Source organism: Melozone crissalis, unplaced genomic scaffold (assembly GCF_028551555.1).
Source record: "Melozone crissalis strain CALT ecotype California unplaced genomic scaffold, PUWL_Pcris_2 ptg000033l_1, whole genome shotgun sequence".
Lineage (NCBI taxonomy): Eukaryota > Metazoa > Chordata > Aves > Passeriformes > Passerellidae > Melozone > Melozone crissalis.
In genome coordinates this window covers 4,880,749-4,903,736 of record NW_026535811.1, presented here as the reverse complement: position 1 = coordinate 4,903,736, position 22,988 = coordinate 4,880,749, and the positions used below count along the sequence as shown (strand labels likewise).

General features: G+C 42.2%; 1 protein-coding gene across 5 annotated transcripts in view; it reads left to right on the top strand.

The window, feature by feature from the left end:
• The first annotated feature begins 2,828 nt into the window (after window positions 1-2,828).
• Window positions 2,829-22,988, top strand: part of CALD1 (caldesmon 1) — a 162,703-nt gene continuing 142,543 nt past the window's right edge. For all 5 annotated transcript variants that reach the window (XM_054282118.1, XM_054282121.1, XM_054282116.1 and 2 more), the window contains exon 1: window positions 2,829-2,902. The gene's annotated coding sequence lies outside the window, so the exon portion shown is untranslated. The remainder of the gene's footprint in view (window positions 2,903-22,988) is intronic.

Sequence of the window (22,988 nt, the reverse complement as noted above, 5' to 3'; positions counted from 1 at the left end):
GTGGTTCTTCTGAGGGAGACACTTCACTAACAACCCAAAATGTAGAAGTGCTTTGACTCTTATCACAAGCAGTCCTACCCCTGCCCTGTGTTATCAAACTTTGGAGCTTAGCAATGAGCGCTTGCAGGGCCCTTCCTGACTGTGATAAGGCATTGATATCAAAATTGTACTTGATTTAGGGCTTTAATATCTGCATAAACTATTTTCCCCTATTTCCTACATGTGCAATCATAAGCCAGGATTTGGGTTATTCCAGTCCCAGAAATATTTTTAGGTCTGGGCTGTGGCACAAAGGGTCTCTCACTGTTAAAGCAAAGGGGAGGCTGTGGCTAGACTGGCAGTCCTGGTGATGAGGGCAAGGACTACCACTGGAGTTCCCTACATTGCTACAACTGTGGATTTAGGCAGGTTATAACTGTATTTACAGCAGGATCCTGTCATAGGATGTAGAAAGGCACCCACCAGAATTGAACTCTGCATTCTTCTAAGCTCAGGTTCCCAGTGGTATCTCCAGGAAAACTCTGGGCTCTGCGACATTTTGTTGGCTTCAAAGCTTCATGGCATTCAAAAGCTCCTCTCAGTGAAATTCAACTGAGCAAGAAGGATGCAAACTTGACTTGTACAATCATGATGTAATTACCCCAAAGCAAAATTGGGGGTTTTTTTGGTGGAATTTTGAAGGGAAGGTGACTTGGAACATGGAGTTTGGGATGCTTTAGCAAGGGAGCATCAAAGTCATGGTAAGAATGAAAAAAAAAAAAAGCTAAAATACTAAAAAAACCCAGTTTAAAAAAGGTAAAATACCACAAAAAATCCAGTTGCTTTCAGCTTTAGGTAGGGCATCCCTTCTGGCTCCCTGTTGCATTGGACACTGAGTTTGTAGGGCTTGATGGCTGTGCTGCAATGAGAACCTGAGGGTACTCCTAAGTTTCACTTTTCTCTTTTGAGAGCCTACATCCCTTAATCCTGCTTTTTTCTTAGCCTGGATTCTTCCATGTTTTCCACTCTAAAAATCTAGGGATGCTACAATCCAGTAGAGATTTGTAATTCCTTCCTGAATAATGTCATTACCTCTTTTTATTTGCTCATGGATATATAGGCTAATAATTTCTGCAGTTAATGGAACGACTGAGAACAAGAATTTTGTTCTCTCTTGTCTAGTAAATCCCACCAAACGAAGTCATGTATATGCTGTAGGTATTACTTTTAATATTTAAAACTGTTGTGGCCACATCATGGAAGCTGTGTGGCATTAGAAGAATTTTCCAAAGGGTTGTTAAAATGAAGGAAAAAAGTGCCTTCAAAAAGCAAACACAACTTTTTGCTTCATATAATAAAGCAGTGAAATTTAAAATGGCATTTTAATAATTGATTTCTTGCTGTAAATCTGCATAGATTTGGCTCTTTGAATTTTTGTTATGCTATAAGGATTAGTTTACTGTCTGTGGACTGGATCCTTCTTGCATTACACATGTGACTGAATCTGTGGGGCCCAGTGGCCAGAAAGAAGGACCCAGAAAGGCATTAAAATAGTTTAGCCCATTCAGCTGCAAAGTCATCTCACACATAGTTTCCCTCTAACTGGTTTTGTGTATGTTATTGTCAAATATGAATCTGCAGAACATCTCCTGGTCTGGAATCTCATTCCCTTAGAGCAGTCAGCTGCTCTGCAGCCTTCCTTGGTGGCTGGTACATGTTGGGATCTCTGTACTGTGCTGTTTTCTAGGCAATCATTTTCATCTTTATTCTCACCCTTGGTTTATGTACTTTGTATGTTTCCATGACCAGTCTTTATCTGTTTGTCCATTTTTAAGATGCCTGCATAATTTGCAAAGCTTTCAGCAGCATGCGATCACTAAAGCAAAGCAAAGATAAAAATTAATCCAAGCTTACTTTATTGATGATATTTAAAGACTGTTCAAGTATTGGTCATATTAAGGAGATGTAGGGCTATTCTCTTAGTAAATGAGCCAGGCTTAATTCTAAAGGAATAGTTGTGGAGCTATAAACTAAACCTGTGCACCCAAATAATCCAGCTTGCCAAGGATCACTGTCAAAGTTTTGAATCTCTTTAAAAGTTATTTTTCAGAACATGGCTATCCTATCTGTAACTTCTATTGTGCTGTTTGAAATGGAATCAGGCTGTGAAGCCTGCCAACTCATCTTTCATGTGCCTTTCCCACTGGTGTCTCTCTCTGCAGAATCAAGCCTGCACAGCAGAGTGTTTCTGTTGCCTTTTACATGTGGTCCTCGTTAAAAAAAAAATACAATGTAGTTTAGCTGTGGTGAAATTATTTGATTAAGAAAAAAAAAAACCAACAAAAAAAAATCCTGGTGCAAAAAGTAAATATGTTTACTGTATCCCTTTCCATTCAGAGCATTTCCTTTTTTTAAGCCCCGTTTGTGTCCAACAAGACAGCCTCCTTCTCCAAGATTAACATTTCTTATGATTGTTCCTGACAGAGGATTTACTTTCAGAGGCCCTGCTAAGGATAACCAAAAAAGGGCATGTAGCAAGACACTTTTGGCAGCTCGCACGAATTTTCGGAGCTTTTTAGGTCTTGGTTTTCTGATGAGTGGCTTCCTGAGCATGCCTGGGGAATGACAGGCATCTCTGCAGGCAGGCTGAGCCCACCTTGGCTTGCTCACAGCCATTGGCTGCCCCTCGGAATAAATTGAGGACAATGCATTCCGCCGCCCGCCAATTGTAAACATAAGGGATATGTATTCACTTAGCATTGACTTTTGGGAGGGGCCAAGGAAAAGCTGCACTTTTATTGAATAGGGCTGTGTGTGTGTGTGTGTGTGTGAGGCTGCTGCTGTGCCTCTCTCGCTGCGCTCCTGCCCAAGCAGCCGGTTATTCATTTCCTTCCTACCAGAGCTGAGAACTTTGCAGCCAGAGGTAAGGGAGGGCTTGCGGGACGGGTTTGCCTTGCAGATGGAGCAGCCCCGGCTCTGAACGGGCTGTGGGAGGCTGGCTCTGCTCTGCTGCTCTTTCTCTGTGGCTGCTCCCCCTTTCCAGATGTTCGTGGTGATCTGAGGGGGATCTTGGATGGAGGGGGATGCATGTCTGCTCACCCCACTGGGTAGGATCTGTGCTGGTCCCACCACTCCATTTTTCATCCTTTGCTGGGCTCGTTAGTAGCAATAACCCATTCTAATAACCCTTATTTTCTTTATTTTTAATCCCCCCCTCCCCTTTTTTATTATTTTTTCTTAATGGAGGCATTACAATGAGAAACCTCTCAGCGTGTTAAGGTCTGCTGAATTGCTTTTAATTTTGCAACTTAATACGTGCACTTCCACACTGCAAGGGCAGTCTCGGGGTGTAACTGATACAGACACAGAGAAGCTCTGCTTAATGTGAGTGATCTGATACTCGCTGAAGCAGATGTCCCTCATGGCAGCCTTTCACAGAAGTGTTGTTGACAATAGATGGCATCAGTTTTTGTTTTCAGCCTCCAACATGCTCGGCAGCGCGTTGCCAGAATGCTTCTTGTGAAGTTGTCTTTCCTGTTAAAAGAAGGGGGGGATTAAAGAATGTGCCTGGGTGGGACTGGAGCTCTCTTGGAAGCCTGGCTCTGTGTTTGTCAGAGTGCTGCTGGGGAGAGCTGGCTCGCAGGCTCCCCTCCCCAGCTCCTTTGACATGTTGGGACAGTTGGAAAGCGTTGTGCAAGGATGGCTGCTGATAGCACCATGTTCTTGCATGGCAGGGAATTTCTCAGGGAAAGGGCTGGGAAAATGAAGGGAGGAAGTTAGCTGCAGATGAATGCTTGGTAGCTGCAGACACTGACCGAGCTGCTAATCTCTGGCCAGACCTGCAGGGATGGAACAGATTGGTCTCATGTGTCAAGTGTTGTTTGGAAGAATGAGAACATAACTGTTTTAAAGTTACTTTTTTATGGAGTACTTGTTTTCAGAGGAGAACTTCTTTTCAGAGTATACAGTTGTTGTACGACTCTGCCTGAGAAGGCTTCCCCTGCTAAAAGGCAGACAGGAGAATAATTTGGGAAAATAACACATTCCCTCCTTGGCAGCAGCTCAAAGAAAACAAGGAGGCAGAATTCTTTTTGTAAGAACCATGTATTTATTACAATTTGTCTATTTTAGATACCATACTGTGAAATGACTGTGTTTGTATGATTTGCCATTGGAGAACCCTCAGACTCTGCCTCCATTATTTTTCTGTCTCATTAAATGTAGCACTAAGTCCTCATCTGCAGCAAGTCTCATCTTTCTCTCCTGCCATTTAGACAGGATGGGACCCCAAAACTACACACAACAAAATCAACAGAACAGACTCTTTTAACATAAATTACAAATGGAGCAAACCTTTTAGCCCATTTGTTTTATTAAATTGGTAATGAGGTAAAGGTAATTGATAAGTTCTGCCCTTCTTTATCCTTATTTTCTCAATGTATTTGAAGAAATGATAGCTCTGTCTTTACTGGAGAAACTGCTTTGATAGGCAATCTTAAAAAAACCTGCATATGTTAATGTAGACTCCTAAGTCATGATGGGAGGGAAGAAATACCAGATGACATGACTGTGAACAAGAGACTCAATTGAAATAATTTGTTTTTCCTGAAAACTCCTCTTTGTTGCCACTTGCAATGACAAGAGGATCAATTCCACAGCCTTCATTCACAGGATTAGTGCTGGTGAAATCAATACCATCATTAATGGATTCAGGGGTCCTGTGTACTCTGAATACACTTTGACAGTGAGTGATGTAAGCACTTTTTAGGAGAATGAGGGGTTTTCTACAACTGCTTCTTCCTATACTCACAGCATTATTCTGGCATGGAGCAGAGAAAGGGGTCACTTCCCTTGTGCTTTTATTTCTTGTTCAACACTGATATGCACAATGCAATAATGACACTGAAAGATTTGAAAGGAGAGTGGGGAAGGTTGGAAGTTCCTTTGGCTGGCATTAGAGGGAAAATTGAAGCTCATTTAGATGGGAAGGTTTTTTTATTGATCTCATTCATGGGGCTACATGTGACATGGAGTATTTGCTCAATCCCATCCAGGATTATTGAGCAGTGCTGCTTATTCCAGATGGGGAGACCACAAAGGTGCAGGTCAAGACTTTTCTCATGGCTTCTGTGCTATGAAGATGCCAGGGAGGCTCCATCAGGAGCCTGACTGGAAATCCTCCTTGTTCCACACTTCCCTTTGCACTGCTGGAGCAGCCCTGCCTGTGAGGGTGATCTTTTCACTGTAGAAAAGTGAGAGCCTGCAGGACAAATAGAGCTTGAATGCCCTGGGACTGTGGAAAATACTCTGTTTTCTCAGTAGCTTCTTACATGAGACCTACTTGTGGGATGACTGAGTTTTACTTTGTGTGAAAGATCACTGGAGTTCTTAACCCCTCTCTGCCAAGGGTGCAGCTTGGAACATTTGATCCCAGTGTGTGAGCACAGAGGGACAGGAAACCATATATGCCTAAGAAAGAGAGGGCCAGGAGAGCACAACTGTCCATGTGCAGGGCTTGTCTGGGCTCTCCTGGGTGTGGGAGAAAGCACCAAAAAAGGTAACACAGGGCAGAATGGGAAGTGCAGTCCTGGGAGCATTTCGCTGCCTTTGAGAGGAGCTTTATGGGGAGTGTGCAGGATTGGGCTCCAGGTGCACAAAGCCTGAGGGGCACAGGCTTGTGAGTGCAGAGAGTGGAGCCTGCATTCAAAGCAAGCTTTCATTCTTTAAAAATGGTCTCCTCTTAGTAACTCCCCCCTGGCAGCTTGCAGGGAGAGAGTTGCTGCTTTGGGAAAGGTTTGTGTGCAGGGGATTGTTTGCTGGCTTTGTGCACGCTGCTGAGGGGTTAAATGGGTGGGAATGGATTTGGGGGCAATGCACTGGAGGGAAATCACCTCCCCTCTGTGTAGGCACCTCCTCTTGGGGTGCTGCTCCTGCTTGGAAGGTGTAGCTTGTCTGGGGCTTGGCTGAGGCTGAAATTTGACTCAGAGGTATTTGAAGGTCATATTAGATCTGACCTCTCTGGATGAAACACCGAGGTCACAGCACTGTTGAACTATAGAACATTTTTTTTTCTCTTTCCTGATGCTTTTGTGCATTCAACTGGCCCAGCAGGGAAGGAGGCTCAGCACTCTCTAATTTGGGGTCCCTCCCACCCCCGGGGGAGATTGCTTCTAGATTTCTTGAAACAGACTGGATCAACCAAAAAGGTTAGGGAATATCACACTGTTACTCAGCTGGTGTGTTAGCTGTGTGCTTTGCATCCTGCTTTAAGGAAGTTCTCCTTTCCATGGGTTTTTCCTTTGGAACCTCCACCACAAACTGATGTCTCTTTCCCTCTTCCTGCCCCTCAAAACTGTCCATGAAGCACAGGGGCACCTCCTGATCAGAAAATCCTCAGTATGGAAACCAGAATTGCTTGTGGGGACTGTCCTGCTGGCTTGCAGTGAGGACAAAATAGCTGAGGAAGCAGGTAAAAGAAAGGGAAAAAAGCAGCAACCTCTCAGGCCACTGGAGTAATTTCTCCTTTGAATTTTTTCCTGTGGTCATAAATACCTGGTGAGTCACTTAATGGCCGTGTGTCTGTTTCCCTATCTCCAAGTCAAGGATAAGCTGTACCTTTCTGTATTTAGCCCATGGCTCTGCTGGGGCTTGGTTTATTAGTGTTTATAAAGAATTTGCAATATCAAAATGACAAGTTTAGGCACTACCTAAAACCTTATTTTTGACTGGTTTCCCAGATCATCTTAGATGTTTTTTCTTGGTGTGTTCACACAGATTATGTATTAGTTTTCTAGATTAAGGGTCTAAAACCACTGAAGCCCAGGGAATGAGGTGAAGGCAGACCAGGCTCAGTGGTGACACTGCTGTCATGTCTAGAGGGCATTTCCTCTGTGCTTGGAGATGGAGTTGTTTGGGTTTTTTGGAGTTGTTTGGAATTGTTTGTGCTGCATCTGGACCAGTCTCCCTGTGAAGCTGTCATGTGTGCTCCAAAAATGCACAAAGGCAGCTTTTGCTTACAGATCCACCATAGTGTCACAAGCTTGGAAGCAAAACTCCTCAGCAAGCTGCTGGACCTTATCTGCTTGTTCAGTCTCATGTTGATGAGGGCAGTTGAAATTGGAACCCCTGAGGCCAGGCCAAGCTGCAGTGGGGAAAATATTAGGGAAAGGATTTCAGGCAATGGAAACATTACATGTTTCCACACCCTCTTGTGTACAGAATACAAATAAAGAGCATTTTCCCTTGAGACTGGCTGTGGAGGGTGTGAAGCAAAGTGGGACCCACCCGTTTGCACATTTTCTGGTTTATGTCCTTAAATGGCAAAGGAAAAAAAAAATCTTTGGAATTTAGCTCATAGGAGGGTTATAAATAGATTTGTGGAGATAAAGCTTTGCTGTAAATGCTCTGGTTTGGGATCTATTCAGAAGGATAGGACAACAGATATGAAGAGGAAAGGTATTGCTAAATGCAGGAGGACAGTGTCACTGCACATACGTGTAGGTGTGACCTTCCCAATCTTCCCCTAAAATTGTGGAGACCTCAGGGGCATGGAAATCACTGTGTCCCTATAAAAGTTAAATACCTTGGTGAGAGGAAAAATTGGTGTCCATGATGTTAAATGGCTGAGGGGTCTGAACCTGTAGCAGCAATGCAAACAAAGGAGGTGTGCTGGCAACTCGTTTTGTGTGCTGGCCCAAAGGAGCTGATCGTCCCTAGGGAGGAGCTGGGCAGGGCTGGACCAGCCCTCGCCCAGCAGCAACTCCTGGGCTCCTGCAGAGGTCAAGGTTGGATCCTGCAGGCTGGTGCCCATTGGATTCCAGTCATCTTCAAAGGCAGCCCTGCCCAGATGGAGCAGCCTGTGATCAGGCCATTGTTTGTTTCTCATTTGCAAGGCTTTGATGTTCCCTCTTGCCTTTCTCACTGCCACAGGGCATGTTACTACCCTTTTCCCACTCCATTCTTTTCTTTGACAGTGAGCTCTGTCATGGTGAAATGGCCCTCACTTGGCTTCTTTTTGGTTTCTTCCCCCCCCCCCCCCCCCCCCCCGAGCCACAGCGTTCACCCTGGTGAAATCTTTCATCCCAGAAGCACAAAGGCATGACCTTTTATGATTCCTCTCAATTTCAGGGGACCTAGCAGTGCTAGTGTGATAGCCCAGACCATTGCTTTCTAATATCAGCTGTACTGAGGACAATTTCTTCTCGGTCTGAGTAGGTTCAGCTGCAGAGGGAGGAGGCAAAAGGATTTTTATCTGCACCTTCCTAATGACCTCATGATAACCTCATTGCTCTGAGCAATTTCAACAGCCATTGAGCTGGGGAGAATTTGGCTTTGCTCTGGCAGAGTTAAAACTCATAAGTTTGCAAAAGAAATTCCAAGAGCTTGGCTAAAATGTGTGAAAATTAGAGAAGTGTTTGGTCAGCTCTGATTTACCTGCACAGCTTAACCTGCACTGGTGCTGCAGGATGCCTCTGGTCAGCCCTGCTTTGGAGAGGTTTTGTTGCTTTGTTTGGCTTTGGGAACAGCATCTCCCCATGTGCAGAGCCACACCCCTCCTATGAAAATGAGGAGTTTCATTCAGATCTCTGATAAGCCACAGCTGTTGCTTTGCCACTTCAAACAGAGCTTGGGTTATAAAGAGTGAAGTGCAGCATTTTAATTGCTGTAAATATGAACGAGAGCATTTAGGCAATCCAGATGATCCAGAGCCAAGCATTTCTGTGGCTAATGTATATTATCCTGACAAAAGCAGGCCAGCTGAGAATTTGCCTACTGCTGTCCCAGTAATTGAAAACACCACTAATCTCTTTTCTGCTGCATTGGGGAAAATGAGGGAGAACCTGGGCATTAGCTGGCCTGAATCTGAACTTCATTTCAGTGGCTGTACTGGGATACGTTTCGTGATGTAAATGATACTGAGGGTTTTTAAAATATATATATTGCATCTAGTTTGATTTCCTTGAGTTGGAGGAACTCAGAATTCCCTGTGAGATGCATGCTATCAAGAAGCTGGCCCTTTTTGTTTGATTTTTTACACATCCCCTGAAGGACAATGACAGCAGGAAATTGGGTCAAGATCCCAGTAACAAGCACTCACTGGGAAATGATATTTTGTACAAGAGAGGGCACTGCAAACCCAGAAAGCCAGGAAAATTCCATTGCTCCTCACTCCCTGGTGATTAAAAGGCCCTGCCATATATGGGAAGGGTCTGAGCTTCATTCACTCCAACCACAATAGTAAATGGCTTGTTCACTGGACACAGTATGCAATCAAGGAGCAGATTGACAATAAAGAGGAAAAGCAAAAACTTTTCTATGTAGTCTGCTTTCTCTGCTGTGTGTTATTAGAAGCTTTGAGAGCAGCTTTTTTTCCTTGTTCCTTTATTTAGATCCCTGTAAACTTCAGTCAGTTTTGTTTGCCACTTAACCCTCCTTCTAAAACCACACACACCAGCCTATTTCCTCTCCTCCCCCCTATATAACCCAAACAAGAAAAGAACATTTCCTTTACCAGTGCATATATAAATGCAGTTCCTTGGTTTTTCAGTGCACCTAGTGTGCATTTATATGGCTAAAAACTGGGATTAGTGGACAAAATCTCATTCTCACTAGGTATAAAGCAGTAACTTTGAGGAAAGCAATGATTAAATGCCAGTGTTCCAGGGATGGGACCACAGGAGTGAAACAAATACCTGTGTGTGTATAAATAGGGATGAGTTCTGGGGGAGGAAGGGAGCAATGTGCTTTGGATGGGAGCTGCAGAAAGGGTTCCATGCAGGTCTCAGGGGTTTCCTTTCCACCACATCAATTTCCAGGCAGTGAAACCCCACGCAGACAGCACTGAGATGCAAAGTCACTGGAGCACAGTCGTGTTTACATTCTTGCTTTTCAGTTTATTTTGTTTGGGGGCTGGTGCTCTCTGCCATCAAAATCATGGGGGTAAAGTAGCTGGGTTTTATTTCACATGGAGAAGGACAGTTTAAGTGCAATAATGTACTTTAAGGCAAGATGTGCTTTGCTTGATGGAGATTTTTCTGGAGTTTTCATTGTTTTGCATTGACCATCTTAGAAATACATTGTTTGCGTCATATTGGTATGTGTAGAGATTCTCTGATATCTCCTATATAATTTTGCTGAAAACCCACATCTTTGTGGCCAGGAGGGCTGATGGATCAGTTGGATTTCCCAGACTACACCTCACTCCACACCACGCTCATGTTTTGAGGCTGTGTTGGACATGGGTGTTACAGTCAGACACAGGTTGCCTGGATTTAAAACCAGCAAATCCTTTTCATCCCTGGCCAGCAGCATTCTGAGGAGGTGGCATTTGACCATTATCACAAAGTCATGCCAAGACCTGCCCACTGATGTGGCCAAAAGAAGCACGGTCAAGTTGTGACTGCTGGGTAGTGCAGTAGTAGCACACGAATAATTCTGTTTTCCAGCTCTTAGAAGGATCAGGGGTAGCCAATTTGGAGACCAAAATAACTACTTATCTAATATCACTCATGTTTTTTTCATTCAGGATTTGGATTGGGAGAAACTCTGCATTATATCAGCTTTTTAAATGGCATCTGGAGCCTTTGGAAAAGGTCCTTGGGCAATAATCACATTGAATGCAATAAGTATTATTGCATGGTCAAAAATGCTTTTAATTTATTCTATTTTTACCATCTCCATGATTCAAAAGGGAGAAGGGAGACTGCTTTGGCTTTTTTACCTCTTAAAATAGGGAAGAGTAAACAAAACATGTTTTGGAGTATTTTTTCCTTTTGGTTTTTCTCTCCCCTGACTGATTTGTGACCCAGCTCAGTGTTTGTGCAATCTCATTGTGGCTGCCTGTAGAGCAGCTTTGCAGCAGCTCCTGGTGTTTAACTCTGCTGCTCTGCACTGTCCCCATGCTTAGTAAAGATGTTTATTGCTTCACCTGTCAAACCAAAAACTGCTTTGTCATTCTTGTGCCATCTGCCGTAGTTACCTAATTGCTGTTCTGAAATAGGCAATTTTTGTTTTGTTTTGATTTTCCCCCCATTCTGTTCACTATCATCTGTAAAGAGATGTGAGCTCCTTTCTTGGAGCCAATATATAGCAAACTTATTATTAACAAGTGGAGAGGGAGTAATGGTGTGTTTGCCTTCTGTGTCAGAGTATCTGATAAAGATCAGTTCATCTTAGTGAAAAATGAAAGGAATTTACTGTGTGTGCAGGAAATAGGTTTTGTTATAAATGAACAGATTGAGGTGGTGACAGGCTATGAGTCTGACTTACATGACAAAATACAGTTATACACTTCTGGAAGCCTGGAGACTGGTGTGATGAACTGGAAAAAACATTATAATCTGAGCAGGTTATTTCTGTCTCTCCTGTGGCCCTTCAAGGCAATGGAAAGTCACTGATGGAAAGGCTGTTGGCATTAGCAGGCACAGAGCTGGTTTCATTGGTCCTGGTTCCATGCTCAGAGATCTCTGAGGCTGAATTTAAATAGGTACACTCAGTATTTCCCAATTTAGAATTAAATACCAGGAGCTATAGGTGTAAAAAAATCCCTATAACCAACACCAATCTCCCCCCACAAAACCAAAAAAGCTGGGAAAGCCATATACAGGTCAACTTGTCCCTATCCTGTAGGCAGTGTAGGACAATTCCCAAAAGTACATTCAGACATGTTTTGTCCATAAACACTTCTGTTTATTAACAAAATACAATAAACTTTTTTTTTTTTTTTTCCAGTGAGGATAGTTTGCTGCACTTTCTAGGTTTTAGCAAAGGGAAATAGCTATCATTCTAAAATGTGTTTCTTGGCCCACGGATATTGCTCATGTGAATTCAAGCAAAAAAAAAACCCCAAAACCCCTAATGAATGGAAACTTGCAGAAGAGTTACCAGCAGCTGCTTTTATTATGGACCATGGCTCTGCCATGATCTCAGACACGTTTAAGTGTTACCTCACTGGCTTCCATGGAAATGCTTTTCATTTGCAAGGGAGTAAATGAAGCCAGAATCAGACAGAGACCTAGGGAAACTCTCTGGGAGAGGGTTTTAGTCTGGGAAATGTGCTTTACATGCATATAAAATATATGGGCATATCTGCACACTGCAGTAAATGTGTCAGGCCACCTGAGAGAAAGAGGCCAAGTTCTGCTTTGAGGAGCACCTGTGTAAATCCAAAATGGACTGCAGGGAAAACGTGCCAGGGAGGACTAAAGGAGTATCTAATTTTCTTTTGAGTGCTGGAGTGCATTTTTCTTACTGGATTTCTCAGGTTTCCTTGATTAGATGGTTAGAAAATACAGCAGAATTAGACTGTTCTCAGTGGGCTTCATGTTTTTAGCTACTTATTTCAATCATACCAAAAAAAGTGTGTTGATTGTGAAACCAGTTCAGACAAAAGCACCACATTATTCTGTCTTGAAAATACAGAAGGAGCAGTGAAATAAGAACTGTATAATTTCTGAGTCAACTCTTCAAAATTGGGCAATATTGCATCTTCTTTCTGAGCTTGGAAGATGATGCAATATTGCCCAGTTTTGAAGAGTTGACTCAAAAAATATACATTTTTTTAAATACAGCTAAATATTGCAAAATTGGAGGAAGGTGGCTGTGCTCTGTTGAAAATGTGGCCATGGTCTCAAAAAGGCAGAAGAGCTTTAAAACTTCTTCAGGTCCAGCAGAGGTGTTAGTTCAGAGGAATATTTTGGTGTGACAGTCTGCAGGTGTGGCATGGGCTTTGCTGTTTTTCTGGGCGTGAGGAAATGCAGTTCAAGATGTGACAGGCATTGGTTAAGAGTGAGTAAAGGACACAAGAGAGGGATTTTTCTGTCCTGTTTTCTTGCTCTCCTTGTTTTGGTAGCCCTGCTTGCTGTTCTCCTGTGCAGCCGCACCTGAGGTCAGGCGCACCTGGAGCCAGAGCCTGGGTGTGAGCTTTGAGATGTTGTGCTTTAGGTGCAGAGCTGGTTTTAGCAGGGTTTCCCACCAGTGTAAACACTGGTTTCAGATGCTTTTTGCTTTGCTCAGTGTTTGAGGCAGCGATGTTTTCAGGTGTGTGGTGTAGGGTTTCACTGTAATGTGGTTCGCAGCTGATGCTGTGCACTCCCTGTGATGGAGGGAAAATGTTTTAAGACCATGGAATTCAGTAGTGTTAACTTTCGTTTTTGCTTTCCTTGAGGACTTGAAGGAAAGCAGAATGATGGTAATTAAGCTTGATCTGTAGCCCAAAATTGAGGGGGGGAAGGCAATAAAGTGTAGGGAATGTTTTAAATGGCCCTATCTGCTTATTTAAAGGGAGCTCTTAGGGATTGGGGTTACAAGCCTCTTCTCAGCCTATTACAGGTTTCTAAGTGCTCAGTGTCTGAGCCAAAGCTAATTATATTGTCCATAGAAAAAGCACAGCAGAAGCTGGTGTCCCTGTGGCTCACACAACTGCTAATTATTTCCAGTGGTGATGCTGAAATGTGTTCTTACATAATTGGTCTGAGATCACCAACTTGTTTCACATAGATGCAGTTCTGCACCAGGCTGGAATGACTCCTGCCAGCTTCACAGTGGCAGCACAAACTAGAGAGCCTGTTGCTGGAAGCATTTGAGATGAGTTTTTTTTAGCTCTCCCTAGACCTTCCCCCTGAGGAAATTCAACGCTGCTGGGAGAGCTCATGTTTGAATACAGCACAGAAATCCTTTTCTTCTGCTTGCTTCCAGCATTCTTCTGTCTTATAAACCACCCCATATTTCTATTTTAATGTTGTCTTTAGTTGAACAGCACTTACGAGGCAGAATTTCAATTTGGTGTGTGCTAAACAACACTGTGCATGTTGTAGGTCCTTTAACTGAGACAAAAATGCCCAAGGTCATGTAGAAAGTCAATGAGAGAAGACTTTGACCCTCATTCATGGAGAAAGTTTCCCAGACTTCAAGATAGACTGGAACCCACAAAAGTGTGATATAGGTTATAGAGAGCAGTGTAGGTGCATCACTTGGTGAGAAATTTAGGTTTTGGGATTTTTAGTTTGTTGTGGAAGCAAAATGGAGGGCACAGGGTGTCATCCTGGGTTTCTTCTTCATGCTTCTTCCTTCTTTCATGGGTTTGGGTGGCATTTTGTAATTGGGCAGAAAAGTCTGCATTGGGGGCTCTGTGAGATCAGTTATTGGGTTAAAAGGGAAAATAAACCAGGTGTCAGTTCTTAATTGGATAGTTTAGTCTTAAAAGACGTTGTAACAAGAGATTGTTGGCCATTTTGTGCTGCTGAACTCACAGTGGTGAGATTGTTTTACTGATAAGAAATAATCAACTCTGGAGTCCCAATGCAAATTACTGTCTCAAGTGCCTTCAATCCAGACCCAGAGAAAGCCACAACTGGGACCCCCACACAGAATTTTCTGCTGGAACACCTCTATGGCAGAAGGACAGGAAGGTACCTGTGAGCAGCTGTTGCTCATCCAGCCTTGGTGCTGCACAAAGGAGCGCAAAACTATCTCTGAAGTACCAGAAAGAAAATCTTCATGTACTGCATGTGACTTTGCATTTATACAGGTGCAATTGGCTTCAACTGAAGGGCCATTTTGAGGAGATAGAATGTCTCATTTATGTCTTAGATATAAATTACATTTTGACGTTTCTATGAGTAGTAGAAAACAAACACACTGCACTTGTGTTGGTGCTCCTGTGTGCATGAAAGATGACCTGTCCTCTTTCCCCAGATGCATTTTCTGTATGGACATAATGCCCCTATTCAGCATTCATAAAGACACCAGTGGCTACCCAACTTGGCTGCTTGATGAGGAGAGGCATTTGCAGAATTCCACCCAGCTGAAATCACTGATTCTGCACGTGGAATTTGTTGATACATTTTTTTCTTTGTTAAAAAAATGCAATTAGTGGTTTACCATGTTTCTATGGATAGCACCAGCTGGATCTTATTCCAGTCCATTTTAATGTGACCTACAATAAGCATTGTGCAAAAAAATTCTGACTGGGATGGCCAATTTTAAGTTCAAATTCCCACTGTAAGTAAGAAGCTTTGTCAAGCTTAATTAATCTCCTTAGGTGACATCAGGAACTTATTTTTATTTTGTGGGGTTTTTTTTAAGGGATAGAAACAAAGGAGACTGAATAGAAGTAAGCTGCTATCCTGTGAATTTAAGGGATTAAATATTGAACTGTTGTATTATATTGAAGAATCAAGTTAATTCACCACCCAATACTCACCTTTTCAATTCAGCAATCCCTAAAATCTCTTTTGGGGAGCCAGCTGTGCTCTCATCCAATTTCTCCCTATCAGGGCAAAGGTGCCAGTTCAAAACTTTAGGGTGTGCCAGCCATGCTAAGAGGTGTCAAAAAAAGCTGATTTGTGGGAAACTGAGGGACAATGCTATCCCAGACAGCTTTCTCTTTTACCTGATTGCTTTATTTTGGATGTATTTTGATTTACTTTATTGATCTCTGCTACTTCTGGTTTAATATCACAGCAATAGGAACCTTGTGGACATTTTATTTAAATAGATTTTGGGAATTATATTGTAGCAATATACTGCTTATTGCGTTGAAACCAGAGCAATCTATGTCCAGGTTTACCTCTGGTGACATTAATTTCTAACTGTTTGTCATTCTACAGAATATATCTCAAAGTGGTGCAAAAAAAGCAATTGTTTTCCCTCTCCCTGAAGATTGAAAAAAGCTTCTATGTTCACTAGATTACTAAATAAAAAGTTCTAGACAAAAAGGTCTGCTTTGGAACCTGCCAGAAAATATTCAGAGATGACCCTTACAGGCAGTGAAATACCTTTAGAGGAGCTCCACATCAGAAGTTGTAGGCATTCTCCTGTTTGTGCTCTGTGTCATGCTATTTCCAGCAGCTTTGAATGAAATGTAAATGTGAATTTCCAGAATGAAAGTAATCATTCTTCCTCTGGGTTGTCCCATGGCACATGCACAATATAATGTGGATTTCCCCAAAACAGTGCTTTTGGGAACTTTTAATTGCCATCATTTGGATTGGGAGTTGCTCTCCTAAAAGAGCAGCTCTGGCTGTTGTGGGGACTTTCTACAATATTTCCTGTTCAACATTATTTTAGCATTTCTTCTCCTGCTGATGTAGACTGCCCAAAGAAATGTGTGCCTGCCCTTGACTTTGACCCATCTGAATCCATTCAGTGGCTTCACATTTCCTAGATTCTAGTTGTGTTCAGTGAAGGGAGCTGAGGGGACCTGAAATGTTATTTTTGAATGCTATTCTGTCTTCAAACAGCTCAGTCACTGATCCATGGCCGCAAATACCTGATTTTGTTAGGACCTTCAGCTGTTGACATCAGCCTAAGAATAACATAATTTCTTGTGCAAAAATTTATGTAGATTGAGAAAGGCTTCATTTGACAGAGACCAAAGATTTAAACATTTAGGTAATTGCTGTCTAATTATCATAGCCTTGGTAACGTGACAGGGAAAAAGAGAAAAGGATATAAGTTACTTTGAGCCACGAGATAAGAAATATAGATCCTGTAGTACATGCTAGCTGCAGTATTTCAGTTCCTAAAATGTGTGTATGGTTAGCAGCTTTAGGCACTTGGTGCTGTCTTTGATTATAACAGTGCTGAACTTGAGCTGCAAAATTGAAAGTTCTGATTTTCTGGTACATCAGTGAGTGAAACCTAAGCCCATGTAATCTGTAAAAATAAATGTAATTACTTTGGCAAATGTGTTACAGCTGGCCAGGTTTGACATTGAGGTACCTGTTTCTCATGGCTGCCCAGTGTCAGAAGACAGAGGTGATGGCTTGGGCTGTGCTTTGCAGGCAGAATGGAGCAGAAAAATTATTGCTTTGCATTCTTCTGTGTGTGCATTAAAGTGAACTAAACAGACTCGCAGATCTGATCTCTGACACTTCTTCCCACTTTTTTCTTCTGTTTAAAGCATCTTGCTGAGAGTAGTTTTTTTTTAATTTCAAAATCTCTGGTAAAACTGTGGTTAAGTGGGCAGCTTCAAAATTGAACACTTGATAAAATCTGGAGAACGCTGAGCTGTGACTGATCTCTTTCAAGGTGGGAGTTTGCTAGAGCAGGAGGTGGGACTCTTGCACTCCATCACTGCTGCTGCTTTTGTTTTGCTTTAGCAGAATTTTTGCCCTTTTTCCCTTATTTACTTATCTAGCAAACATATTTGAGATTTCTGCAGCAGCACAGAGATGAAGGGCTGACTGCAGCAAAGCTTTTCAGCATTGGCCAGTGATTTCTGTGGTAAAAATAAGATCATGAAAGGCTGGACAAGATCTCTCTCTGGTCAGGGCACTGGCACAAAGCACTGCTGGCACTGGTGTGGGTTTCTTCATTATTCTCCAGACTTTGCTGCCACTTCCTGATGTGGACAGAACCTTATTAATCTGCCATAAGAGCACACTTGTTTCTGACCTTTTGGAAATTTCAGCAGCTATTTTTCACAGGAATGCTGTGGCTTGAGGCTTAATTAGGGCCCAGGAAGTGTTTAGAGGCCTTAATGAGAGGTGCCCTGGAAGTGACAAGTGCACTGTGATGTTATTAACTCAAGTGATGCCTACCAAGAGCTAGAGGTAGATAAAGCTATCATCAACTGCTAAGCTTTTCTGTTCCTGCTCTTTGATCTTGCAGGTTTCTAGCTCTTCCACTTCAGCAGTTTTCAATTCCTCCTCACAAAGAACCACCTGTTGAAGTAATGTTGAACAACTGAATTTTTGGATCACTAATTCAAACAACTGGAGCAAATTATTAGGTTTACAGTTTCAGGCTCAATTTAGAGCATTGGGATTTTTAGAATTGCTTTCTGGGAGTCTTAACATTTAGGAACAACAACTGTCTTGAGTAGCCAGGGTGTGTTACAGGACAAGAGTACCTGTGGGATCTTCCTGAGACGTGGCCTCACTCTTGTTCTCACGTATTCTGGTCTTTCCAAGAGTCATTTTTCTCCTGTGAGATGTTAGTGGGAATGCTTTTTGTGGCATCATTAACAACTCTGTATCTTGATCTTGACCATCCTGGGCCTCATGCAGCATCTGGAAATAAAAGCTGCAGTGAAATCCTAAACTTTGTGGGGTTTTTTGTTTTGCTTTGGGTTGCCCCTTTTTTTTTTTTTAAAGAAGCAAAGCTGTAGTTTCTGAATGACCTGCAGCTATTATGCAGGCAAAATTCCTGCTCTGAATGGTTCCCAGGATAACTCTGCATTGTGTAGATCCCAAGCAACTTGTCGCTGGGATTTGTTTTGTTTGCTTGCAAAAGAAAATTAATATATCATGATGGGCAATGCATGGCACATAAGTCAAATTACACAAACAACTGAGGATTTTTGTGTTCTTATATGTGTTCATGGATAATACTTAGCAAACAAAGTCATTTAAAAACCTTAAAGAATTTTGGCTGCCTTTCAGAAATGGTGGAGTTAAGTCAATAAAATGCTCAGTAGAGATTGCATGTCCCCAAACATATTTTATCTTGACAGGTTATATACTATTGAGAGTTGCAGCCATGACTTGAAGCCAAGTTGGGAAAAGAACAGCTCTGTTACAGGGCTGCGTTTGATGGGAATCTGAGGAGGGGAAGGGACAGAATTGTGTGAGCTCTGAGAATGCCAAATGCAGAAAGCCTGGCTGAGCTGAGCTCCTGGGCTCTATAAATCACTGTAACATCAGTGGGTCTTTACTGATTTACATCTCTTGGGCATCTGTTTTGGTTTTTTATTTTACACAAACCTAATTTCTCTGGATGCATAGGAGGTTTAATAGGAGTTATATGTTATATTGATGGGCAGTAGCTTGGAGTGTATGAAAGTTTGTAGTTGGTATCATTGACTAAAAAAAATTAAAACAAATAAAATGAACAAGTGAGGCAATGTCTAGCCTCCATGACCTGGATCAAATCAATCCATGATTTCTCCTCACTGATGTGGCTCCACTCATCACAGATCTTGCTTCTATGCCAGTGTGTGACTGGAAAGAGTAGATTTTCTGGGTAGGACACTGGAAATGACGAGTTATGTGACATTAGAACAGATACTTTATTGCACTTTGGGTCCTCCCATCTGAAAAGAATGTGAAAAATACACTCAAACATCAAGGAGGATAAACTCTGTGCTATCTGTTAAAGAAATCTCAGTAGATCTAGTCCCACTATTGCAGGATTGTAACTCCTTGGGGTTATGGAGGCAGAAAAGTGATGGTGTAGAGCAGCAAAGTGCTTTATCCCTGTTTTAGTTAGCCTGCATGTGAGCCATGTGCAGTTCCTGCTCTTCTGGAAACCCAGAGAACAGGGAATATTTCTGTGTCTGCTCTGGGCTGCCCTGACCCCCAGGGCAGCACTGACTCTGACCCTCATCCATGGAGAAAGTTTCCTGGGCTTCAAGATAGACTGGAACCCACAAAAGTGTGAAATAGGTTATAGAGAGCAGTGTAGGTGAATCACTTGGTGAGAAATTGAGGTTTTGGGATTTTTAGTGGGTTGTGGATGGCAGCAAGATGGAGGGCACGGGGTTTTGTCCTGGGTTGTTTCTTCATGCTCCTTCTTCCTCCTTCAGGGGTTTGGGTGGCATTCTGTAATTGGGCAGAAAAGTCTGCACTGGGGGCTCTGTGGGATCAGTTATTGGGTTAAAAGGGAAAACAATCTAGGTGTCCGTTCTTAATTGGTTAGTTTAGTCTTATTACTCCTTTACTTTAATGACTGATTTTCAGAGAGATACCTGCTAAATGAGACTACAAGACTTGAATTTCTGGGCACTGAAAGGCACAGTGTGATGCAGAATTGCAAGGTCAGATCCAGCTGAAGTCAGAAATTACTGAGAGCTGTTGCTGTCTGACAGTTCACAGTGATTTAAAGCACACAAAGCAATATATTCCAGCAGTGTTCAGGAAATGCTCTTCAGCTCAGAACTGAAGACCTATTTTTCCACTACGCCTGTGTATATTCATTCTAATCTCTAGTAGATTGCTGCTCAGGACTTGGTGGTGTCTTTAGGGAAGCATAATGAGATCTGTGTTGCTTAGTGTCTGCTGTGACTTTTTTCTAAATAGAGGATTTCACAGCCAGCATTTCACCAGCCCTGGATTCCCTCAGTTTGTGATGCTGCAGTCGCCTCTCACAGTCACCTTCACTGGGGGTGTTTGCAATGTTCTGCTGAAAGAGTGAAACCTGCAGTGCTGTGAAACAGTGACATAAACTCAAGGGATCCCCCCAGAGAGAAAAAAAGAGTTTATTATAATGCATATACTTAGACATGGCTGTGGCTATATAGGGCATCTGGCTTCTCTACTTTTGAAGCAACTTGCTGCTTCTTGTTTTCATGGAATAATTGGAATAATTCCTCTAAATGCTGAATCTGCCATTGCTGGAAAAATTTTGCATTTGGCTAAACATACTCAAATATTATCTGAGACTTACATTCATTTTGATATTTCTTCTACCTAGGTGTTGAGAAGTTGCATGATGGTTGCTGGAAGGGTAAAGAAAATCTAAAGCAAAAAGGTTGCAGTGAATGATTGATAGGTGATTGGTACAGACATTCAAATGTGAAAGTGTCACATTGTGAGCCAGCTGAAGGTAATACTGTGATTGCTGAAAGCACCACTAAAGACATGAACCAGTTAAAGCGAAGTGGCATTTTGGAAGTAGGGTTTTTCAGAGATCACACTTGAGAAAAGCAGACATTCTTTTTTTAGCTTTCACTGGTAGAAATCCAGATGCATGCTTTAAAACAGTTTACTCTGGCTGCAGTGAAATAAGTAAAGACAGAATATTGATCCAGATGGGGATGCTTAAATCACCAACTCATGTCTTAATTTCTTTTCTTTTCCTCCAGTTTATCCTCCCTTTGAAATCTGGTCACCTTTTCCTGAATTTTCCTGAATGCTGTGATCTGGAATATTTCCTTAGAACAGTATCCACTGAGATATTTTAGACTGCTGATTTACTGCTGTCCTTCCTATGTCTTTTTAGGTTTCTAATTCTTTCTACAATGATTCTCCATTACTGTCAAGCCTAGGGCAGTAATAAAAAGAAGTTTCTACTTGTACTAAACAACCTTTTCTATTATTCAGTTCCTGGTTGTTCCATGTCCTCTGATTTCCATTGTGACAAAACATGCTAATGCTGAGCTACCCCAGTACCTGGCCTGATCGTTCATGTTCTGTTTCTTGAAAAATACAATTTATTGGAAGCTGGCTTGTTAGAAGTACTGGATGAGCGGTGCTGAAATGAAATTAATTTGCTTTCTAGAAGAAATAGCCCAAACAGGAGCTTTTATCAGGCTTCTCTCCTGCCCTGGGAGGGCCCAGCTGTTAGGAAGTGGGAAGGGATGTGTGCAGGGCTCATTCTCACACAATTCTTGGCTTTTTTTGTGCAGGCTGTTGGAAGGGCTGCTCATTTATAACAACTGTTTGTGTGAGCAAGTGAAAAACTGTCAGGGTCCTGTCTAAGGAAATTGTGTTCCATTGGTGCAAAGCCTCATCAGGTGTCATGAGGTAGATTAGTAAAAATAAATTTGCAAATTTTTCCAGCCATACAGCCCTGGACTGTTATTGTAAAACGAGTAAAGATACTCAAAATACACACTGACTTGGGTATTCTTTCCAAATCTGAAAAAACAAATGGTCTATCTAAAGCCTCTTTAATGGAAAATGATTCCCAAGGGGTTAGAGAGCTTCTGGGTTTTTTTTCCAGTAATGAAAAAGTTAGCACTGAAACAGGAAGTGCATGTAAACATCTACTCAGCAAGCCCATGACACATTTATATAGTGGAGAATTTAGAGGTTAAGAGTGTCCAGTTGGTACTGGGAATGCTCCAAGTGCTTCCAGTTTCATTGTTGTGTTTGAAACCTTAGGGAAAAATAAAAGTACTTATCAAATATTTGCATTTATCCACACTGTTGCCGATGACATGCAGGAATGATATTTTAGAGATTCCCTGAACTTACTCAGTGGCTGTGGAAATTCTGTGGTCTGCCCTGTCCCTAAAAATATATAAAAAATATATCTAAAAAATTTTGCCGCTTGTCTAGCTGTTAGTTTTACAATTTTAAAAACAATTAATTAGAAGAAGAAGAGAAGTTAACACACTGGAACAAGGAGAGAAAGAAATCTTTCAGTAGGTTCCCTACTGAACAAGGTTTTTACAGCATGAGGGTGGTGGGAGAAGCAGGGCCTGGAAACTTTGTCCATTATATCAATGGTGGGATAATTTCCAAGGCCAACAGAGCATGCTGTGGCTGTACTCCTGTAACCTGTAACTCCCATAAACACTCCTTTGCAGCATGAAAATGCCCCAGCTCCTCTGGGATTATCCCTGAGGAACGGGGCAGCAGGGCAGGCCTGGTCTCTCTGTCAGTATTTCTGCCTGGTGATCCTTGGGCAGATGGTCCCTGTGGAATTCCAACGTGGTTTTGGGAAAGGTGTGCCAGGCACGCTGGTCTCTTTGAACAGTTGTTGTTACAGAGCTCCAGAACTGGAAAACTCGGGGGAAAAAATATGAAGCGAGGAGCAGAAGTGAAGGAGAGTCACTACTGGGTGATATTACAGCTGCTGCTACTTAGAATTGAGATAAAAAGCACAGAGGATACCAGGATGAGGAGGGTGATGAAGATAAGGCAGCTGTAGAGTGCAATCTGTACCATTTAATAAAGTGACTTTGTTCAGATAAATTGTTGTAATGCAGCCAAAACCAAAATCATATATTAAGGAACAAGAAAAATGGAATGAAGGACTGTATGTTCTGTGTATGAACAATATGGAAGACTCTAATAAAAATCAAATCTTGGTACCTCCTTGGGGACAGATATTGGCTACTAACTGGCTCTGTGATTCTAGCAGAGAAAATCCTGTGCAATAGCTGGAGTCTGAGACCAGACAAGTAAATTAGACACACATTTTTGTGCTCAGGGCGAAGAACAATGTTTGGTTGATTCTTCTCTTGGTGGTGGTAAGAAAATGTGACATCTGCCTTATGTCACAGAGCCCACAGTTTTGTTTTTCTTTTAGTTCTTTCTTGTGGCAGAAGTCCCCCCAAG